The sequence below is a fragment of the Triturus cristatus genome, chromosome 9, assembly GCF_964204655.1.
Source record: "Triturus cristatus chromosome 9, aTriCri1.1, whole genome shotgun sequence".
In the NCBI taxonomy this organism is placed as follows: domain Eukaryota; kingdom Metazoa; phylum Chordata; class Amphibia; order Caudata; family Salamandridae; genus Triturus; species Triturus cristatus.
Window position 1 is genome coordinate 18,538,046 of NC_140592.1, and position 23,387 is coordinate 18,561,432.

Genomic DNA, 23,387 nt, shown 5'->3' on the forward strand with positions numbered 1-23,387 from the left:
GAAACTCGACAGGCGGGACCGGGGCAGAGGTCACCGGCGAGCGCTGCCGAGAGACGATCTCCTGACACTGTGAGTCCGTCGAGGGCTCCTCCATTTCCAGACCATCGACTTGAACGAGACAGAGTTGTGCGGGCAGTGGTGGCGATCAGTCGGGGTGGCACCAGCCCGGCTTCTGCTTCTTCTGGACGAGTGCTGGGGGGCTCGGGGTTCTCTCCGGATGGCAGCACAAGTGGGAATTCCGAACCTGAGCTTCCGGTGGTGACCCCGCAGACAGTGGACTTGTTTGACTGCGCTGAGGTCGGATGGCGGGGATGGTTGCCCTCTTACTGCAGCCCAGGTCTGACAGTTGGAGGGGATTTTCCCCAACGCCCACAGGGGAGTTGGTCCTATTTGAATGTCCTTACTGGGGCCCCCAAAGGGCTGTTGCTGCTCCTGTCACATATGGAGGGGGGGGCTCTGGGTCCCTTTTTGGGTCGGCACACGTCTCACTCTCCATGTTGGCAAGGTTGATGGTTCTCTTAGTTTGGATGGGGGCTAGTTTTGGGGAATCTATCCTGGGGTGTAGGAGTTGGGGGAGTTGGGGTGTTGGGGTAGGGGGAGTAGAGGGTGGGACCAAGCATGTTGCAGGGGGAGGTAGGATGTACAGTATTAGCTTTACCATGTCATGGATACCGCCGTAGGTATTAAATGTTTATCTTGGAACATTAGGAGGATGCACAGTATGACTCGCCGCCACAAGATCCATGCTTATCTTCGTCGGCGTGGAGTGCAGATAGCACTGCTACAGGAAACACACCTGAACAAACATGAAGGGTTGGCACTGCAGCGGAGGTGGCGGGGACAAGTGTTCTGTACCACGTACTCAGCATATGCAAGGGGCGTGTTGGTTTGGGTTCGGGCGGGGGTGCCGTTTCAAAGTACTGGACAGGTGATTGACCCTGAAGGCAGATATGTTATGGTGACGGGGCGACTGGATGGCAGGGACATAGTTTTAGGGAGTATCTATGCCCCCAACATGGATCAAGCTTCCTTTTTTGTGCACCTTTCTGGGGCATTGGCCCCCTTGTTGACTGGCTCGGTGCTCCTGGGGGGCGACTTTAATTGCATCGCGGATGTTTCCCTGGATCGCTCTCATCCCCCTCTTGCTGATTCCCCTATTCATCGACTGGCCATGGTGCAGCGAGATTGGCAGCGACAATGGGGGCTGACTGATACCTGGAGGGCGCACCATCCGGGTGAGAGGGATTATTCTTATTTCTCATCGTTGCACGACCTCCATGTTCGGCTGGACTCGATCCTTAGCTCCCCAGGTGTTCATGGGGCGATGGTACATAGTGAGTACCTAGCCAGGACAACATCTGACCATAATCCACTGCTGACAGTTTTACACTGGATGAGGGATCGCCCTGCCATTCCCACGTGGCGACTTCGACCCAACACATTAGAGGACCCAGTGTTTCGTGCTAACATTGGGTCGGCCATCGAGGACTATTTTCGACTTAACGCCAATACGGCATCGTCCCTGGTGGTCGAATGGGACGCCTTTAAGTCCGTAGTTCGGGGGCGCTGTATAGGCGAGGTAGTGGGAGCGCGCAGAGTGTTGCTGCAGGACGTCCAGAAGGCGGAACGGCAGGTGCGCGATTTGGAGAAGGAGCGCCCGGACAGGCAGGCAGGGTTGCTTGAGGCTCGAGAGGCATTAGCAGTCCAAATCGAGAGATTGCGCTGTTTTGACTATAAGGCCTACATAGATAAGGCGCATGTGGAACGCGATAAGGTGGGGACATTGCTAGCCTGGCTGGCCAACCCGGCGCGCAGGGGGACCCCAATAGTGGAACTGCGGGGGCAAGGTGCTGAGGTGTTTTGCACCCAAAAGCACATTAATGATCACTTCCTACAGTATTACGCCGAGTTGTACTGGAGCAGGGTGGGTCCTGGGTGCCCGGGGGATGAGGAATTTTTGCCAAGGGCGGGGCTCCCACAGCTTGCGACTGCAGACGCTGAGGCTCTGGGTCGGGACATTGAAGTTGGCGAGGTATGCAGTGCCATAAAGCACATGGCCAGGAACAAAAACCCCGGGCACCGATGGGCTCCCCGTTGAGTTCTATGCAGCTTACGCGGATGTTTTAGCACCCTGTTTGGTGGCGCTTTATAATACGGCACGCCGAGAGGGGGCCCTCCCTGCCACCACGCGAGAAGCCCTCATAGTTCCCCTTCTTAAGCCGGGTAAGCCTGCGTGGGATCGTTCCTCGTATAGACCCCAGGCGATGCTCAATCTTGACTACAAGATCTTGAGTCGCATTCTGGCTAGTCGGTTGATGCCTCATATGCTGAAGCTGATTCATGAGGACCAAGCTGGGTTCATTCCCTCCCGCAACACTGTGATGAATGTACGCAGACTGTTGCGAATCTTGGGATCCGACTCCTATGACAAGGAGGAGGCCTGAATTTTTGCGGTCGACATCGAAAAGGCCTTCGATAGCCTGGAGTGGCCTTACCTTTTTGACGTATTGCGGGCATTCGGGCTGGGGGAACGTTTTTTACAGTGGACGGCGCTTCTCTATAGTGCTTCCACTGCTAGGGTGCGGACGGGGGGCTTGATTTCTGATGCCTGTGCGGTCGCTCGGGGGACGAGGCAGGGGTGCCCATTGTCCCCCCTATTATTTGCACTGGCAATGGAGCCCAAGGCTGCTCACGCCAGGTCAGGCCGGTATTTTTCAGGGCTATTAGTAGAGGGACGAGTGCAACACATAGCATTGTATGCGGACGATCTCCTCATTTTCTTGCCGGACGCTGGGGAAGCCCTACAGGGGGCACGGGGCTTGCTGGAGACCTTGGGGAGGGTGCGGACCTCCTGGTGAACTGGACCAAGTCATGTCTGTTTCCTACCGGGCCAGACGGGATAGTTCACCCCGGGGGATGTCCCGTGGGAACCTCGGTGCTTGCCCTACTTGGGGACTCAGATTTATCATGCTCCCGCTGATCTATTGGAGGGCAACGTGGGGCGAGCAGCGCGCGGGGCGAAAACCTGTTTTGATTTCTGGGGGACTCTCCCATTGTCGGTGGCCGGCAGGGTCCCCCTGGTGAAAATGGTCATATTGCCCAGGTTTATTTATTACTTTGGGACCCTCCCAGTTTGGATCCCGGGTAAGCTCTTCGCACAACTGAACACTTTGCTTACAGGGTTCATCTGGGGTGCTGGGAGACGGAGGGTAGCGTTACTTACTCTGTAGAGGCCCAGGGGGGAGGGGGGCCTTGCGTTGCCAGATCTGGAGGCCTACTACCATGCTGCGCAGCTCCAGTGGTTTACGAAGTGGGTGGTGGGTCACATCAGGTGCCCGGAGGAACAGGGAGGGGCGGATCCGAGCTGGCACCATTTGTCTTGTGTGTTGCTCCGAGTCCCGATGAGAGATGCTTCGCTGCCATCGGACTTGAGGACGGTACGGCAGTGCTGGGCGCGCTTAGCCAGGAGGACGCATGTCGCAATTCCTTACGCGCCCGAGATCCCTTTGCGGATGTGTGAGGCGTTGCCTCACGGGGGAGATTAGAGCCGGTTGTTGGCTTGAGAAGAGGCGGGAGTTATGGCACTGGGTGACCTTTATGAGGATGGTAATCTTCTCCCTTTTGACGACCTTAGGGAGCGTCACGATCTCCCGCGGGGGGACTTCCTCTTGCATGCAGCTCTGACTGCGGCTGTCAGGAAACACTGGCGGCAGGGGCTGGTGGAGCCGGACACATCTCTTGCTTGTCAGTATGTGGTGATGGCGGCGGGTACTTTTAAGGCGGTGACCTGCCTTCATCGGTGGATTACCTGTGATATGCTTCAACCCCTGACTGCACTGCGACTCAAGTGGGAGGCCGATCTGGGGGCACCCATTGCGGACAAAACTTGGGAGGAAATCATGGAGCGACCATGGAAATGTTCCCGAAATGCGCGTTTCCAGCTTATCCAGTTCTATGTTTTTCATAGGGCATACCTCACGCCTAGTAAAATAGCTGAGTATTTTGGGGGGTCGGATGCTTGCCCCCGGTGTGACCATGATGGGGCGAATTCTCCCCACATGTTCTGGGACTGTCCACGGGTGGGAGACTTTTGGCGGGAGGTGACGACTGCACTGCTGACTGTGACAGAGAGGGAGCTGGAGGTGGGTCCGGGGGGCTGCTTGCTGCATTGGTTCCCGCACACTGCCAAGACTAAGGTCACCAGCCGGTTCATTGACCTGGGGCTGGTCCTGGCCAAGCGGGAACTTACGTCCCATTGGAAGACGAGGCAGGGGCCTAATCTCTTGCGCTGGAACAGGGAAATGGTGAAATGGGCAGGAAGTGAGGGGAACTATAGACTATGTCTGGCTCGGCGTAATGGAAGTGAGAAATCACAAGAAATGGCCCGGGCATGGGTGGCACTCCTGGAACTGTTCAAACAACCAGCTGTAGACGACGAGGGGGATCCTGAGGAGGGGGATGTGGCACGGGACCCTTGAGACTTTTATTTCACGTTCATGGGAATGCAGGGCGAGGGGAGGAATCTGGACCCGGGATAAATAGCTTCCTCCTGTGCTCTTGATACATTCTCTGCTGTGCCCCGCGGGAGGTGAGTCCGACAGGTGGTACGGGAGGCTTCGTTGCCCACTTGACTGTATTAGACACTGGCGACATGCTTGGGAGGGTGGTTGGGGTGGGGGGTTCTGTTGGGGGAGTTTGACGGGGAGAGGGGTGGGGGTCTTTTGATTGCGTCACACCATGGTAATGGATCACCCTTGTGGACGGACTACATTACAGCATAGATGCCTTATGTGAAGAGAGGTGTGCCGTTGTACTCAGTTTGGCGGGCTGGTCGTTATCCTACAGCCTGGCTTATCTGGGTGGCCAGGTAGCGGGCAGGGGGATTGAATGTGTTACCTTCTGAAATTCAATAAAAGTCTGTTTAAAAAAAATAAAACAGTTACAATAGCATAGTAAAGGTACAGTAAACAGAAACAATGTTGCGTGAGTTCGTGGGGGGGGGGGGTGAGCCATAGCAGGGAGATGAGGAAGAATTGCGCCCAATGTCCCGCTGGGTAGGTGACGGTCAAGGGGGAAACCAGGACCAATCTCCTCAATAGCTGTCTAGCAGCTCCACCGGGCATCAGCCATGTTGCTCAGGTCTCAGCGTTCATGAAAAACTGTTTTGAATAGTTAGGTAAGCTACAGGTGCATAGTCGAGTAGGGGAAGAACATATCCGTACTAGAGAAAAGAGGTAAAAAGAAGGGGGGGGGGAGTATAAAACAAATTGGAGCTGGGGGCTGCTATTTAGGAAAGGAAGGCAGAGACGGGCGCCATTTTAAGGTCCGGCACGTCATGTCCGGGCCTCAGTAGATTCCTGTGTAGGCGTTGATGTGGTAGTTGGTCTTGGTAATGATGAAGTCCTGCTCGTGGGAGGTAGCAGACAGCTCGGACCCCTGGACGCCATTTAGGTGCCGAGACATGTGAGGTAAAAGAGGCGGGACTTCATCTTTCTCTGGAAGATGAGGCCAAATTATCGTTATAGTCCCTAAAGCACCAGATTGGTACGCACAGCTACTTATCCATGATACCATCACTCCCCAGTCAGTGATGTTGCCCCACCTGCGACTCCGCAAGTGCCGATATCTGCCTCTGAAGATCACGGGCGAACAGCTGCCCGATGTCAGCGCTTCACCGGGTCTCCCTCAGCGCCCCACTGTTCAGAAACCTCCAGATATAGTGTACCCCACTCAGCAGGGGTATGTGCCTGCCCGATTGTTCTCACCTCATCCGCCACTGCTGGTAAATCCGTGAGGCATGAGCAAGGGAGAAGGCCACCAAACGCCCAGCACAACACCACAGTCAGCCGATGCCCGCACCACACCGCAAGCCCTCTCAGCCAGTCAGATGGCTGCACAATATTCGCGCTGCGGCGCTCTTCGGTTCACAGCCTGAGTAAGTATTATGTCAGAGCAGGCAACACATTGTAAGTGGACCCCTCCAGCTCCAGAATCAGCGGTCAGCACACTAACAGTTACCACATCTGAAACCTCTGATGCCACGAGCAGTCAACAGTCACAGGCGCAGCACACGGTTTCAGCAGCTTTCCTAGTGCTATATTTCTCTCGCATTTACAGCAGTTACATCACATACAGACTTAAAGCTGCAGCGATCACCTTTTTCGTCAGACGGACTTCGCTTGCTCTTCGCGGTCCCCATCTTGCGCACCTCTCTGTGCGATCGATTGCTCCGGCTCTCAAAACAGCCACTGTGGGGATACGGGAATAGCTACCTTTGTCGCCGTATTCAATGCAGTCTCCACGGGTCAATGCTGTAATTGTAACATAAACGTAATCATAACATCAGGCCATGAAATGAAGCAGTTAGGTCACACATAAATCCAAATATAACCATAAACATATAGGGTGCAGCGTGCCTGCACTCCTCCAAACACCTTATACGGTAATTCCAAATGAACACATAGAGCACCGGAACGCCTGCATGCCCTTTATACAGATTACGGTAATTTTCCTGGTGCTCAAAAAGCATTCGTGCGTTTTAATTATGGCCCCTCAGAACCAGAAGGGCAGTGACAATTGTGGCCACTCGGCACCCCCCAGGTATGACCAACATGGGGGCACACACTGCAGAATCCCGTGGAAGGCCCTATTCGGGCTCTCCAGTGATCAGGTCAGCAAACGCAGTTGCCCGCATCAACGCGGTGTAGCTGCGGGCCAACTCAGTCATTCCAATGCCCCAGAACTGGAAATGCCCAAGAAACGGGATGTGGGCACAACCACAGCAAAACCCAAGTGGGTAGACCACATTCATTCTCCTGTCTCTCCACAGTGAGAGGCAGCTGCCCGTTGACACGTGGTGCAGCTGGCGAAATAAAATGTGGCAGGGAGTTGGTGACTCCACACCAGCCTCCTCAGGCTGGAATGACAAATCAATCAAACAATCAATCATTTGTGGAGTGCACTACTCACCCGCGAGGGTCTCAAGGCGCTAAGGGGGGAGAGAGCTGCTACTGTTCGAACAGCTGATCTTGAGAAGTCTCCTGAAGGTCAGCAGGTCCTGGGTCTGTCGCAGGTGGATGGGGATGGTGTTCCATGTCTTGGCGGTGAGGTGGGAGAAAGATCTGCCGCCGGTGGTCGTTCGGTGGATGCGTGGAACGGTGGCGAGGGCGAGGTCAGCGGAGCGAAGCTGGCGGTTGGCAGTGTAGAAGGTGAGTCTGTTGAAAATTGAAACAACGATGTGATTAAGCATTCACTAAAGACATGAACTCCCCTCTTGTCGGAGCGGGTTTCTCTTCTTATGTTGTCTAATGTCCGGACTCCATTTTGTATTGTCATGTTTCCACGTGCTGTACACGAGAAGAGTCCTACCTTCTCGTCAGTTGCTCTTGTAATCTGCCTAGTAACAGTCTATAAATAGCTCCTTTGTCCGTCTGGCGCATGCCCAGATTTGACCACATCTGTTATCAGTTAAACCTCGCTTGACCATGTTTTCGCGGGCTCAGGAAATTGGTTACTCCGCCCACATATTGGTTCTGTATCGAAAATGTCCATAAAAGGTAAAGATGTCTGCCTCATGATGTATCCACCCACTTATGAGCCCCTCTGTTGTGTATAAAAGGGGACTGTGTACGCAAGTTCTTTGTGCTACTCTATGCAATACTGAAGGGTGTTGTATGGATTGTAGGACCACCCTTAAGGGTTAATAAACTTGTCTTTGTACTTTGCAGTTTCCGTGCCAACTTCCTTGTAGATTCCATTGCAGGAGAGCGAACCCTTGTGTCCTGCGGGCCTAGCTGGGGCCTGTATTCATCAATTGGCGCCCGTCACGTGGGGCTCATCGGCGACTCGGATGCTCGAAGGACTGGTCGTGACGAAGGTGAGGAATTTGGCCGGGGATGTGATCACTGCCAGAGGCACTTTCGTCCTGGTATCCCGAGGTGTTCTTCCTTCCCTTCCGAACTGACTATCTGGGTGGCGCCGGTCCTCGACTGAGACCTCTTCTGTCGGTTCTGCCGTGACAGCCGTTTGGGCGAATTTTGGAGCTTGGCAGTTGGAATCTGGACACTCTTGATTGGTAAGAACCGTTGTACGGTACTTGCTCCGAGTTTTTGAAGCCTGGGTTGGCTATTTGAGTTTGATTTGTGATGACCGGTCATATCTTGTATTGATTGCTGTGAGAATATATGCGTTGCAACACATATAGGCAGGTAATGTGGAGATATTTCTCCGGAGCTGTGTAAATTTGAACGGCGCAAAGTTTAAGTGCCATTTTTCTGATAATACTGCATATTTTGCATTATTTTTTAGCATGCCTGCTTTTAGCGCACTCCGTAAGTGGTGCTGCTGCTTTGGAAACCGGTTAAACCTCGAGGAATCTGCTCCAGCCCCCCCAGAGGGGACTCATAATAGGGATATGTATGTGAAGCATGGTCTTTCCTCTATAATGTACAGCACAGTGTGGAGGAAATACACCAAAAAGGATCCTGAGTTACGATGGCCTTTGTATGGCTCGTTTGATATGCGTAAGATTGAGTATGTGGAACAGTGTATGTGTAAACGGCGTGCTCGTCAAGATATGTTTGAGTGTGTGCGGTTATGGGTGAAGGAAGTGCGTGAGCGAGAAAAACGTGAGAAGGCGCTGTTTGATAAAGAGCAACGGAAGAATGATCATGTGCGAGCGCAGGAAGCGAAGCGTCGGGAGGAAAAAGAACAGACGGAGAGACAAGAGAAAGAGAGTAGGCTGCAAGTGTCGGGTCAATATGCTGTTCGGCAGCCTCTTTATCCTGTCCTTACTAATCTTGATGATGATTTTTTCCTATTAGATCGTTCCCCGCCACCTTATGTAGGTGCGTCTGCTCCGACAGTCCAGGATTCCGGATCGGGTAAAGATAGGATAGACACGCGATCCATGTTATCTCTTGAACGCTCGAGTGAGCTTCGGAAAATTTCTTATCGCGCAGTTTCAAATAAGCTGTCTTCTGCAGAGTTATTACCGATTCTGGAAGGATGGCAGGATAGGGAGAAATTGTATTTTGCTGCTGTTTTCTCTGATGAAGTGGTTGCTGCCTTTCGAAAATATTCTGATGCTTTTGAGCCGCAGGAGATAGTGTCGGATTCTAGAGCACTACGTAATGGTACTTTCTCTCCCTCTCAGGTGCCTGGTGCGGTCCGACGTCTGTTTGCGCTACGGGATGAGATGCTTCGACTACGGGACGAGGCGCGCCGGAAGAAGGAGGAGGAGAGCTTGACCGTGCAGGCGGACGACCAGCAGCTGTCTTCCTCCCAGTCAGATAAGGGCGAATTAGTGCATGCTAAACCCATGCGAGAGGCGGCGCCTTTGTATGTTCCTCCTAAAGGAGCGGGAACTAGTGCGGATATTACTTCTGCCGATGCCAAGGGATATTTTGTGTACAATTGGGTTTATACCCCCTGGCATAGGGCTGATGTTATGGCATTAAAGAATGCATTGCCTGATCCCCGCAAGAATCCAGCGGCCTTTTACGAAGAAGTCGAAGGGGCCTTGAATTCTTGTACTATGACCTTAGTAGATATAGATCTGTTCTTTGGGCTTATTTTACCACCGGATATGTGGCGATCCGTACGAAAGGTGGATGATCAAGCCGCTTTTAAGGCTCGGTGGTCTGAGATTGAGGATGAGGATAAGGAGAGGAAGCCCGCGCAGAAACCGCCTCAGATTATCTTAGATCTCCCCGCTGCTATTTTGACCAAGTTGAAAACTATTATTCCCCCTAAAAAGATTGATTGGAACATTTTAGCCTCGTGTAAACAGAAAGCTGATGAATCAGTTGCAGATTTCTTTACGCGTTTTGAGGAGACATTTCATGATTTTAGTGGTCAGTCAATTACGGATGATACGGGTCGATACCTTTTTGCCGATAAATATGTAGCGAATTTATTACCGGAAATAGCAGCTCGTTTAAAAGCGAGTGAAAGTTCTTGGTCCACCGCGTCTCCGACATCCCTCCTGACTATAGCTCAGTATTATGAGCGTCAGGAACAAGAAGCGAAGGGGCAGGAGGAGAAGAAATCGAAAGATTTGAAAACGAAGGTGATGTTAGCGCAAGTGTATGGTCCGCCCCGTCGGGGTGTTAATAGAGGTAGGGGAGGATTCTATGGTCCGCCTTCAGGTCGCTCAGATTTAAATAGGAATCAATGTGCGTATTGGAAACAATCGGGTCATTGGGCCAGAGATTGTCCGGCGTTGTATGCATCTCGTCAGGGGCATAATCAAGGTACACCGAGAGGTAGAGGGGGTTTCCCGAATCTCAGAGGGAGTTCTAATGATCGTGCTCGGTTTGAACCTACCGTGCAGCAGCGAGATAGACCTAATGTCTTTGATCGACAGCACCAGTATCAAGTGTCAGGGACGGACCGCTCTGGGTACCATGACTCGCAGCATGCATAGGAATGCGTTGGATGGGGGTTAGAATCAGTTGAAGTGCCGGTTGATCAGAAGGGTCCTTATGTCTCAGCGAAGGTTTTGGGTTCTACTGATCGGTTCCTAGTAGATACGGGAGCGACTCGTAGTGCGCTGTCTAAACAATTGGTTCCGAGGGCTCCCCCATCTGGCTTAATGGTTACATCGGTAGGGTTTGATGGTACACTCTCTCGAAGCCCTCTTTCTCGACCCCTTGCATTCCAGGTTGATCCTTTTTCTGCACCCTGTCCGTTTTTGCTTGCCCCGAACACGCCTGACAACATTATGGGTCTGGATATGCTCAAGCACTTCAGAGCTACGATTCGCTGCTCCCCCGCTGGAGTACGTGTGATATTAAACGATAATCACCCTTTGACAGAACGGATGTGTATGGTAACAGAGGACACTGTGTTAGCTTCTCTCCCTCGTACTTTGTGGGCCATTTCGGATACTGACGTGGGACAGATGGTGATTCCGCCTGTCCATATTAGTGTCCAGGAGGGGGCGGTGTTACCACGCCTCCCTCAGTATCGTATTTCCCAGGAGGGGGAGAAGGCCCTCATACAGATTGTGCAGGATTTGATTAAGGTGGGAGTAGTGGAGGAAGTTCCCTCCAATATCTGTAACAGTCCGATTTTACCCATCTTGAAGAAAGATACGGATGCCAAAGTTTATCGGTTTATCATTGATTTGAGGGAGGTGAACAAGATCGTGATACCGCAGTATCCAGTGGTTTCTGATATCACGACGTTGCTCACTGTGGTCCCGCCAACGGCGACCACGTTTTCGGTTATTGATTTGAAAAATGCCTTCTTTTCGATCCCTATTCATCCTGATAGCCGATACCTTTTTGGTTTTACTCTGAATAATAGGTCTTATCGATTTTGTAGAGTCCCTCAGGGCTACACAGAAAGCCCTAGCATTTACAGTCAAGCATTAAAAAGGCAATTGGACTCCTTTGTTTTGCCCGAGGGTGTCGCCCTTATACAATATGTCGATGACATCTTGTTGGCGGCTGACACTCCTGAGCTGTGTGAGAAGAGTACGTTATCCTTGCTTTCCTTTTTGACATTTCACAATCACAAAGTATCGAGTAAGAAATTGCAATTTTGTAGACCAAAGGTGACTTATTTGGGTCACCTTTTGTCTAAGGAGGGGCGTGCACTCACACCAGATCGTATTCAAGCAATTTTGGACACGCCAGTGCCGTCCACACAGAAGGACGTGCGTGCATTTTTGGGTCTTGTTTCTTTTTGTAGGCAATGGATATTAGGGTTTTCACACATAGCCAAGCCATTATTAGCCCTTTTGACAAAAGACACACCTATTCCTCTTCCCTGGTCAAATGAGTGTGACATTGCCTTCCAGCAATTGCGACAGGCCCTTTGTTCAGCACCAGTGTTAGGGACCCCTGATTATACAAAACCCTTTTCGCTGTATGTGCATGAGAAAGATGGATGTGCATTATCAGTTTTAGTGCAGATGCACGGCGACAAGCAGCGCCCTTGTGCATATTTTTCGGCTGTGCTTGATCCTGTTGCCTGAGCGTTGCCTGGTTGTTTTCGCTCGGTTGCGGCGACAGCTGTGTCAATACGCCAAAGCGAGGCAATTGTGTTATCTCACAAAGGGCCTCATGTAGGTAGCATACCAGTTACCACTTCTTAAATACCGAACGTTACCGAATCGGTATTTAAGAAGTGGTAACTCGTATGTAGGTAAAGTGTCGGTAATTTTTACCGATTCGTTAAAATTCGGTAATTACCGAATCGGTATTTACCGATTCGGTAATGAGGCATACCTTCCCATTGATGGGAAGGTATGCCTCATTACCGAATCGGTAAATACCGATTCGGTAATGGGGGAACACATGCAAGGGTGGCAGGGTGTCACATTGACACCCTGTTGCACCCCTGATTCGGCCATGTGTGCACATGTGGCACACATACATGCCCTAAGGGCATGTATGTCTGCCACATTGCACACTGCTAAGCGCTTAAAAATGCTTACACACATCCATTAATTATTTACCACCAACTATTAGTTGGTGGTAAATACCGACTCCTAAAAACACCCACACATTCCCCCTACATCTCATTTCTGTATTCGGAATTTACCGAATCGGTAAAATTACCGATTCGGTAATTTTACCGATTCGGTAAATTACCGAATACAGAAATGAGCCCCCTACATACCAAAAGCCAAAATACCGGTCGGTAACGGTATAATTACCGAAAATCGGCCGTTACCGACCGGTATTTGGCTTCCTACATGAGGCCCAAACTGTTGGTATTAGTCCCCCATGCTGTTGATGCCCTGCTTAATCAAACAAAGACGCAGCATTTGACCAGTGCCCGTTTAACGGGATATGAGTTGACGCTTCTGGCCCCTCATATTACGTTAAAGAGGTGTGTAACGTTAAATCCGGCTACATTGTTGCCGTTCCCGGAAACTCAGCCTGAGGCACGAAAAGCACATGATTGTATTCTTGTGACTGAGGAACAGACAAAGGGTCGTATTGATCTCCAGGATACGCCCTTTCCAGATGTAGATGGAGAATTGTGGGTGGACGGATCATGCCTGAAGCTACCAGATGGTACGACTTCAGCAGCGTATGCAATCACCACACTGCAAACAATAGTGGAGACAGCACGCATACCACAGAAATCAGCTCAAGCAGCGGAACTTATAGCATTAACACGAGCATGTGAGCTCAGTACAGGATTGTGTGTGAATGTTTATACAGATAGTTGCTATGCCTTCGGAGTAGCGCACGATTTCGGCCTACTCTGGAAGGAGAGAGGGTTTCTAACGTCGCATGGAGTACAGATAATGCATGGAGAGTTAGTTCACAACCTTTTGACTGCATTGACATATCCGAAGAAGATTGCTATAATTAAATGTAGTGCCCATAAGAAAGTGGTTGATAAGGTTGGAGAAGGGAATGCTTTGGCAGACCGGGTGGCACGGGAGACTGCAATGCAGCCCGGTGCTACTGCCATGTATGTAGTGAAGTCGCAGGTAGAAAGATGGCACGATGCAAAGAGAGAAGTGCTGGAAATACAGAGGACCGCTTCTGATAAAGAACGGGAGCAATGGTCCAATGATGGAGAATTGGATGATGAGGGTTGTTGGAGAAATAAGCAGATGGATAGATGGAAGTTACCCACAGCTTTTGTACAACCTATGGTTCAGATGGCACATGGGCTAGCACATGTTGGAGCTTCCGCAATTGTAAAATTGCTTACTCAAGTCTGGGAGCATCCAGAGATTGCTAGCACGGCAAAGAGGGTAGTGCAGACCTGTATGATTTGTCTGAGGTATAACCCAGGAAAGGGTACTCCAACTCCAGCAGGAGGATTTGTGACACCTACTGCACCCTTTGAGGTTTTGCAGATGGATTACATCCAGCTTGATCGCTGTAACAATTTGAAGTATGTTCTAGTAGTGGTTTGTGCCTTCAGTAAATGGGTTGAGGCATACCCTACGAAAGATAATACTGCAATGACTACAGCCAAGATGCTATTGAAGGAGTTTTTCCCTCGATATGGCGTTTGTAGACTGCTGTGGAGTGATAACGGACCCCACTTTATAGCGGATGTTATAAAGTATGTCCTGAAGGGTCTAGGCATCACCCAGAAGTTTCATGCAGTGTTTCACCCTCAGTCTGCAGGACTGGTCGAGAAGTATAATGGTACGCTGAAGCTCAAGATCGCTAAGATCCAAGCTTCGACTTCTTTGACTTGGCCAGATGCTTTACCGCTGGCATTATTGTCAATTAGATCGATACCACATTCTCGAACCGGTCTTACGCCTTACGAGATTGTTTTCGGACGCCCAATGAATATTTGGGGTCCACCAAGGCCTAAGGCTGTGTATGATGTACCTTGTGTAATGATGAATGATTATCTGGCACAGTTAACGGATAACTTGGTATCTATTCATCAACAGGTCCGAGAGGCGCTCCCTGATCGGTCCACAGGCGAAGGACATAGTCTCCGACCTGGAGACTATGGGCCCGATTCACAGAACAAACTTAAGACTAAATCCTAAACTTAGTACCATTCTGGTATTCACAGAATGCACTTAGTACTTCTGGTATTCACAGAATGAACTTACTACTTTTGCTATTCACAGGATGAACTTAGTACTTTTGCTATTCACAGAATGGATTTACGACTCCTAAACTTACGTCCGCACTCGGGCCGGAAATTCCGGCCCGGAGGCGGAGCTTCCGGCCCGGAGGCGGGGCTTCCGGCCCGGAGGCGGAGCTTCCGGCCCGGAGGTGGGGATTTCGGCCGATTTAGCTATGGCTGAAATCTCCACCTCCGGACCGGAAGCTCCGCCTCCGGCCCGGAAGGTCCGCCTCCGGCCCGGAAGCCCCGCCTCCGGTCCGGAAGCTCCGCCTCCGGCCCGGAAGCTCCGCCTCCGGGCCGGAATTTCCGGCCCGAGTGCGGACGTAAGTTTAGGAGTCGTAAATCCATTCTGTGAATAGCAAAAGTACTAAGTTCATTCTGTGAATAGCAAAAGTAGTAAGTTCATTCTGTGAATACCAGAAGTACTAGGTGCATTCTGTGAATACCAGAATGGTACTAAGTTTAGGATTTAGTCTTAAGTTTGTTCTGTGAATCGGGCCCTATGTTATGCTGAAGATTTTTGAAAGGACGAACCGCTTGGAGCCGAGATGGGTTGGTCCTGAGCAAGTCCTACTTGCAACGAGGACGGCTGTGCGGGTTTCCAACCGAAAGAATTGGATCCATTCCCTGCACTGTCGCAAAGTGCCGCCCGGATTGGTGGAGCCTGCTGTATTGACTGACCATCGAGAAATTCTGACTGCAGAGAAAGGCCGTGCTGTGGAACCGAACGACACTGAGGAGCTCTTTCCGGACCATGTGATTCCTGGAGGAAGACGATATCATCTCAGACCAAGGAAGTGAATTCTTCAGTATCAGGACAAGTTGTCAGAACGGCCCTTAGGTTAGTGAAACGGAGAGACGATGTGGCAAGGGGGGGGGGATCAGCCTTGCATTAGTGTAGTGACACCCGTCTTGGCCCGCTGGTGAAGAAATCAACCACTGCCTAAGGGGAAGAGTTCTGACAACCTTTTAGTTTCAGGAAGATATTGATTTTTCATTCTAAAATGGAGAAAAAGAAAATCCTTTGTGCAACAGGTTTTATTCTTACAGTAGCTATTGTTGGGATAACCACATGGTTTGTGGAGGATGTGACTCCTGCTCGAGAGTTGCTTGTTTTGACTACTCCAGTGCCTGAGGAGCACTATTTTTATACCCTTCCGTATCAAGAGTTGAAGCACCGCCAGTCTTACTTGAATAACACTTTCATCCAGATGTTGCATCATACCCATGTCGCCACGAATGCTACGAACTGTTGAATATGTGGCATGATGCCAGCTCACCAGAAGAAAGTAGGAACTCGGTTCATACCTCTTCCTTTTTCTCATAATGGCTCTTGTAGAGCATGGTACACTTTGCTTTTTGCCACACGGAAACCTACAGTGGGACAGTTACTCTTCAGACTTAATAGGGAATGTCATCAAGATAAAGATGGTTATCCACAAGCGAATGGGACAATTTGGGAATGGGAAGAGTATCGACCAGACAATGAATCGATTCCCTATATTTTCACGAACACTAGAGACACTGTGGGGAAGGACCGATTTGTGATTCAAGTGGCACAGGCTCAAGCGGACCTGTGCGTCCAGAGTGTGGGCTATATTCCTGTTGGTGTTAGCGATTGTGTCACCATCCTGAATATTGATGGGTTGAATAACAGTACCTTCTTAGCATCCCATAATACATACTTCGTATGTGGGAATAAGGGTTACTATCGTTTGCCAGCCGGTTGGTCTGGGGTATGTTATGTAGCATTCTTATTACCTCCTGTATTCTTGGCACCTGCATCTTATCATAAAGATTTGAAGTTGTTGAATAATGTGACTGTAAATAGGTATAAGCGTACTCTATCCATTGATGACGTCGACCAGACTGATACTAGTCTGCAGCAGTATATTGATTTTAATTTAGGATTGTTCTTCTTTGTTGGAGCTGCCTTAAATGGTAGGAAAGTTCGAAGGTTAACCAGAGTTGTAGAGGCTGTGACAAATCAAACCGCTGCTGCTCTTGGGAATCTTACCGAAGAATTACAAATTACTAGAATTGTTGCATTGCAGAATCGTATGGTGTTAGATGTTATGTTAGCTGACCGAGGTGGAGCATGTAAAAATATCGGAAGTAGTTGTTGTGTGTTTATTCCTGACCACACGCCATCAGTTTATAATGCTATTAACAAATTACATAAAATTGCAGCTGAAATCCATACAGAAAATGGCTCTTGGACCTTTTCTGGATGGTTTTGGGCATTGATCACCACATGGGGATGGAAGGTTTTAACTGGTCTCTGTATTATTGTAGCAATTTTGTTTTCCTGTTGCATTTGTATCCAATGTGGTCCTTTACTCTGTTCCCTATGTGTGTCACTCTGTATTCCTGATAAGAAAGCTATTGCCAATGTCACTTACCAGAAACATTTGACTAAAGAAATAGAAGAAATGATGAAAATTGACATATATGATGATTATTTTAATAAACCGGATGTCTTCAGTAAATGCTGAAAGGGTCGTCTGTTGAAAATTGAAACAACGATGTGATTAAGCATTCACTAAAGACATGAACTCCCCTCTTGTCGGAGCGGGTTTCTCTTCTTATGTTGTCTAATGTCCGGACTCCATTTTGTATTGTCATGTTTCCACGTGCTGTACACGAGAAGAGTCCTACCTTCTCATCAGTTGCTCTTGTAATCTGCCTAGTAACAGTCTATAAATAGCTCCTTTGTCCGTCTGGCGCATGCCCAGATTTGACCACATCTGTTATCAGTTAAACCTCGCTTGACCATGTTTTCGCGGGCTCAGGAAATTGGTTACTCCGCCCACATATTGGTTCTGTATCGAAAATGTCCATAAAAGGTAAAGATGTCTGCCTCATGATGTATCCACCCACTTATAAGCCCCTCTGTTGTGTATAAAAGGGGACCGTGTACGCAAGTTCTTTGTGCTACTCTATGCAATACTGAAGGGTGTTGTATGGATTGTAGGACCACCCTTAAGGGTTAATAAACTTGTCTTTGTACTTTGCAGTTTCCGTGCCAACTTCCTTGTAGATTCCATTGCAGGAGAGCGAACCCTTGTGTCCTGCGGGCCTAGCTGGGGCCTGTATTCATCAAGTCATTTGTTGAGGTCTGTTGGTCCGGTGTCGTGCTTTGTGAGCGTGAGTGAGGAGCTTGAAGGTGATCCTCTTATTTACGGGGAGCCAGTGCAGGTCCCTCAGGTGGGTAGTGATGAGGCTGCGGCGGGGTATGTCGAGGATGAGGCGTGCCAAGGCGTTCTGTACACTTTGAAGTCTCTTCTGGAGTTTGGCCGTTGTTCCCGCATAGAGGGCGTTTCCTTAGTCCAGCCTGCTGGTGACAAGGGCCTGGGTGACCTCCTTCTGGTTCCAGTGGGGATCCATCTGTAGATCTTGCGAAGCATGCGGAGGGTGTTGTAGCAAGAGGAGGAGACGGCGTTGACTTGCTGGGTCATTGACAGTGATGAGTCCAGGATGAACCCCAGGTTGCGTGCGTGGTCGGTGGGTGTCGGTGCGGCTCCCAGCGAGGCTGGCCACCAGGACTCGTCCCAGGCGGCAGGGGTGGAGCCGAGGATGAGGACCACCGTCTTGTCCGAGTTCAGTTTCAGGCGACTGTTCTTCATCCATTCGGCGACGGCCTTCATTCCTTCGTGGAAGTTGGTTTTGGCAGTGGCGGGGTCTTTGGTGAGGGAGAGGATCAGCTGGGTGTCGTCAGCGTATGAGCTGATGATGAGGTTTTGCGATCGGACGATGTTGGCGTGTGGTGTCCTGTAGATGTTGAAAAGGGTCGGGCTGAGGGATGATCCTTGGGGTACGCCGCAGGTGATCTTGGTGGGTTCGGATCGGAAAGGAGGGAGGCGGACTCTCTGGGTTCTGTCAGTGAGGAAGGAGGTGATCCAGTACAGGGCTTTGTCGTGGATCCCTGCGTTGTGGAGGCGTGTGCATAGGGTGTGGTGGCAGATGGTGTCGAAGGCGGCCAAGAGGTCTAGGAGGATGAGGGCCACGGTTTCGCCTTTGTCCAGCATGGTCCTGATGTCATCGGTGGCAGTGATGAGGGCGGTTTTGGTCCTGTGGTTGCTGCGGAATCAGGACTGGGATGAGTCCAAGGTGTAGTTCCCTTCGAGGAAGCGGGTCAGTTGTCTGTTGACGATCTTCTCGATTACTTTCGCCGGGAACGGGAGCAGGGAGATGGTCCGGAAGTTCTTGAGGTCCTTTGGGTCTGCCTTGGGTTTTTCGAGTAGGGCATTGATCTCTGCGTGTTTCCAGTTTTCCGGGAAGGTGGCAGTCTCGAAGGAACTGTTGAAGATCTTTCGGAGTTGGGGTGCAATGATGGAGCTCGCTTTGTTGAAGATGTGGTGAGGGCAGGGTTCTGCCGGTGAGCCGGAGTGGATGGTGTTCATGGTTTTGATGGTGTCTTCATCGTTGACGTGGTTCCAGGAAAGCAGGAGGCCGGTGTGACAGGGGGGCGTTGAGTCTAAGGTGTCTGCGGCTGTCGGGGGGGGTCTGAGTGTTAAAGCTATTGTGGATGTCTATGATCTTACAGTGGAAGAAGGTGGCTAGAGAGTCGCAGAGGGCTTGTGACGGCTGGATGTCGTTGGAGCTGGAGCTGGGTTTCTCAAGTTCCTTCACAATGTTGAAGAGCTCTTTGCTGTTGTGTGCTTTGTTGTTGATGCGTTCCTTGAAGGAGGTCCTTTTGGCAGTTCGAATGAGTTGGTGGTGCCTGCGGCTGACGTTCTTGAGGGCTGCGTGGTTGTCTGGTGTCTGTTTGTGGACCCATTTCTTCTAGAGTCTTCGGCAGGTCTGCTTGGATACCTGGATGTCGGTGGTGAACCAGATAGCCCTTCTGTCGGTGCGTCTGTTTGAGTGTTTCGTCGTCGATCCATTTCCTGAGGTTGCGGGCGGCTGTGTTGGTGCGGTCAGTTGGTGGGCCTCGGGCGAGGGTGGGGATTAGCTGTTCTTTTGTGACCTTGCTCCAGCTGCGGTGGGGGATTCGTTGTGGGTGGTTGTGTGTGGTGTTTTTCTTGAAGGAGAAGTGGATGCAGCGTTGGTCGGTCCAGTGGAGTTCGGTGGTGTGGCTGAAGGTGACGTGGTTGCTGGCAGAAAAGATGGGGTCGAGCTTGTGTCCGGCGGAGTGGGTGGGTGTCATGACAAGTTGTTTGAGTCAGAAGTTGTCAAGCAGGGTAGTGGAGTTGTTGTCATTGGCGTTCTCGAGGTGAAAGTTCAGGTGTCCGAGGAGGATGTAGTCTGTGGAGGCCATGGCGTGTGAGCTGACGATGTCTGTGATGGAGTCGCTGAACTGTGGCCGGGGTCCGGGGGGCTGTAGGTGAGGGTTCCTCTGAGGGTGGTGTTGGGATCGATGAGAATCTGGAAGTGCAGGTGTTTGGCTGTGCTGAGGGTGTCTTCGGTGTTGGTCGAGATTCTGAGGGTATTTCTGTGGACTATGGCGATTCCTCCTCCCGGTCTGTTGGTGCGGTCCCGGCGGGTGATCTTGTAGCCGTCCGGGATGGCTGTGGCAACGTCCGGTGCCGATGAGGGGTTTATCCAGGTCTCCGTCAGGAAAGCGACGTACGGGGAGGAAGAGTCGAGCAGGTCCCAGAGTTCGAGGGTGTGCTTGTGGACAGAGTGGGTGTTGAGTAGTATACATCTGAGATGGTTGTGGCCTGCCTTGGTGGGAGGGGCGGGTCATGCTGGTGTTCGCTGGCTAGTGTAGCTGCAGTTCCGGTAGGTGAAGGGTCTGTGGGTGCGCCTTGGGGTGGCTTGGCAGCAGGTAGATGAACGGCCGGCGTTGAGTGCGTGGAGAAGGTTGGTGTTGTAGTGGCGTCGGGCGTCGTGGCTCTCGCGGGGGCCAGGGGGTCTGGCGCTGGGCACGGTCCACGCGCAGACGGGCTTGCCTTAGGTGCGCCATTAAGAAGAGGAGGTGGGAGGGAGGAGCAGCTGGGAGGCGGGTGCAGGGCAAATGGGTGAGCAAGGGGGGCGGGGCCGCAGGGAAAGCAGCGGTGGGAAGTGGTGGAAGGCAGAAGGAAGAAAAGAAATGGCAGAAAAGGCACACAGGGTATGAAAAGGACAGCAGGCAGCCAACAAGAAAAAGGCACACAGCGTATGAAAAAGGACAGCAGACAGGTAGATACGGGCAATTACAGAGAGCGGGCAATTACCAGAAAAAAAGAGAGCAGGCAGAGGAGGCACAAACTCTCGGCAGTAGCGGGAGCGTAAGCACGGGCACAGACAGGTGGAGCTGTGCAGCATGGGGAGCGACCTGCCTGGAGCAGGGTCAAGGGTCGCAAATGTTTCGTGTCACCCACCGATCAGCCCTGAGCCATACATGCTGCTTCAGGGCTGCTGCGCTGGATGAAGCCTCCCCTTTCGCTGGTGGGACTTGGAGCAAAGTCTCCGTCGGCACTGCTCCTTCCGCCCTGACCTTCTGCAATGGCTGGGCCTCACCCACCATGGCATTGGCTTTGCTAGGCAACGCAGGGGACTCCAGCTTGAGGTTTCCTTCCTCGTCATCGCCTGGAGCATGGACCCACATACCGGCTGCCAGGGATGGTGAGAGCACTTCCTCAACAGCAAGCTCTCCCTTCCCGCTGCTCCTCCTACAAGGCACAGTGCAGCGATCACATGCGCTGTGGTAAACAAACACCGGACCTCACTCAGCATGCACTGGTCAGGGAGCCTCTAAAGCAGAAAGAGCTTACAGCACTCTAGGTTAACAATGGGAGATCAAGTGCTCACCACTCTCTTCATAACAAAGGTATAACGAACAGTCCAGTCCTTAATCTGCACAAGACAGAAGCAGCAACTTCAGACCAACCCACCCCACACACATCAAGGGCAGCGCTCCTCACACAGTTCTTCCAGGTCTTCTTCCTGGCAGGGTCCTTTGGGTCCCGAAGGGGTCTTGTGAAGTCTTCGATTTCCCTGAGACTTCCAACAGAAAACAAGCACTCACAAGCCCTTGGAGATCTTCTCAAACATGATATCACAGCAGGGAAAAATGAGTCAGTCCGCTTCCTCTGCTCACAGATAAAAGCAGCGAGTGCAGGCCAACCCACCCCTCACACGGAGAAGGCTGTGCTCCTCACACAGCTCTTCTTTTTGTCAGGGTCCCCTTGTTTCCAGAAGTGATGTAAACTTCCCCATTTTCTCTTTGTAGTCTTTGTTGCAAGAGTCTCTGAGCTCATTAAAAACTAGTTCTGTCCTTCTTGGTCCAGCTTCAGTACAGGAGGTGGAGACCGCATTGTGCAGAGCAAACACAGCCTACTCAGGTGCTCGCGAAAACTCCTCCCACCACTCGAAATGCAGAAAGGTCTATTTAGCCTGGCCATGAGTCACCAAGAAAAGGCAGGACGGACCTCAACCGCCCTTGTGACTGTCTAGAGTGAATGCACATAACCAGTGCCTGTCACTCCGAAACCAGATGTTGAATACACAAACAGGCAGAGGCACAAAGAATGATAAGGCAAGAAAATGCCCACTTTCTAAATGTGGCATTTTCAAACACACAATTTAAAAACCACCTTTCCTAAAAGGTGTGTTAATAAATTCTGAGTTCAGAGACACACTTACAGGGTTACTCATGTGGGTGACAAAACCAGTGCTGGAAGGCCCACTAGTAGCATTTGATTAACAGTCCCGGGCACACTCAGTATGCCAATCATGGATAACCAATCATTGTCTAAATTTGTACAGAGAGCATATGCACTTTAGAACTGCCCATCAGTGGTAAAAAAATCCTATATCAGGCAAAAACAGGCCCAGAAAAGTAGGAGTCAAAAGGCAAAAAGTTTGGGGATAAACATGCAAAAAGGGCAGGTCTAACCGGAGGCTGGACAATAAAAGAAACAATGAAGGCAAGGAATGGTAAGCAATGTGGTTTAGGTAAAATAATGCTTAGGAAACTAAATGTCTCGCAAGCAAAAGCGCGTGCGCTATCTCAGGGGAGATCTAATTGGATGGCACAAACCCGCCCACCTTGAAGCCAGGCAGAATGCCATTCGGGGTTTGGCCCCGAGGGATGGATTTGTGTTGGGGGGCTCCTGCTCTTTCACTGCAGACCATGGAAGGCAGCCCATCAGGACCTCTGTGTTTGTGGGGGCTCCAGGCGAGTCCTTGGCACTCTTTGTTTGCTGCTAGAGGTCAGCTGGAGATTCTATGTCCAGGTCAAGGAAACACTGGTTTCTCCATCCAATGATTCATAAAGAGGGGCTCCCCCATACTCTTATATAGTTAAACCCTCAACGCCGGAGGCACTGGAATTATGAGACGCTGCGGCTCCAACATTGACGCATTAGTGTGGACTTGCGGCACTTGCCATATAATCCTTCATCGGCATAATTTAATTTGCAGATTATTAAAATAAAATCTTTCTCAAACGGATTTTAAACTTGATCTGCCTTTTACTATGACCGGTAATTTCATCTTTATACCCAAAGATGCACTTGTTTGCACAGCACCAAGCTTGTGCTAAATCTTGTGTGTTTTATACCAGCGACGAATCCTTGATTGTAATTGTTTATTAGTGATTCCACCCCCTCATTCGCCAAATTAATGTCGGAGTGGAATGAAGGATTTGTTTTCGCAACTTTAGACTCCAATCAAGAGATTAAGCACAACTCCTCCATAAACATGGCTGATTAAATGCGAGAGGCACAGGCTGCATGTAAAGTAGGCAGCCCAGGAATGACATGCGCTGAGGGGGACCCTAGCAGCCCAATCCTCCCTCTCCGGCCAGACTCAGTGCGCCCAGACTCAGCAGGGGCAGAACCCCGCAGTGTTAAAAGGTGAAGAGCTGAGACAGCCAGAGCCTGTGAAAC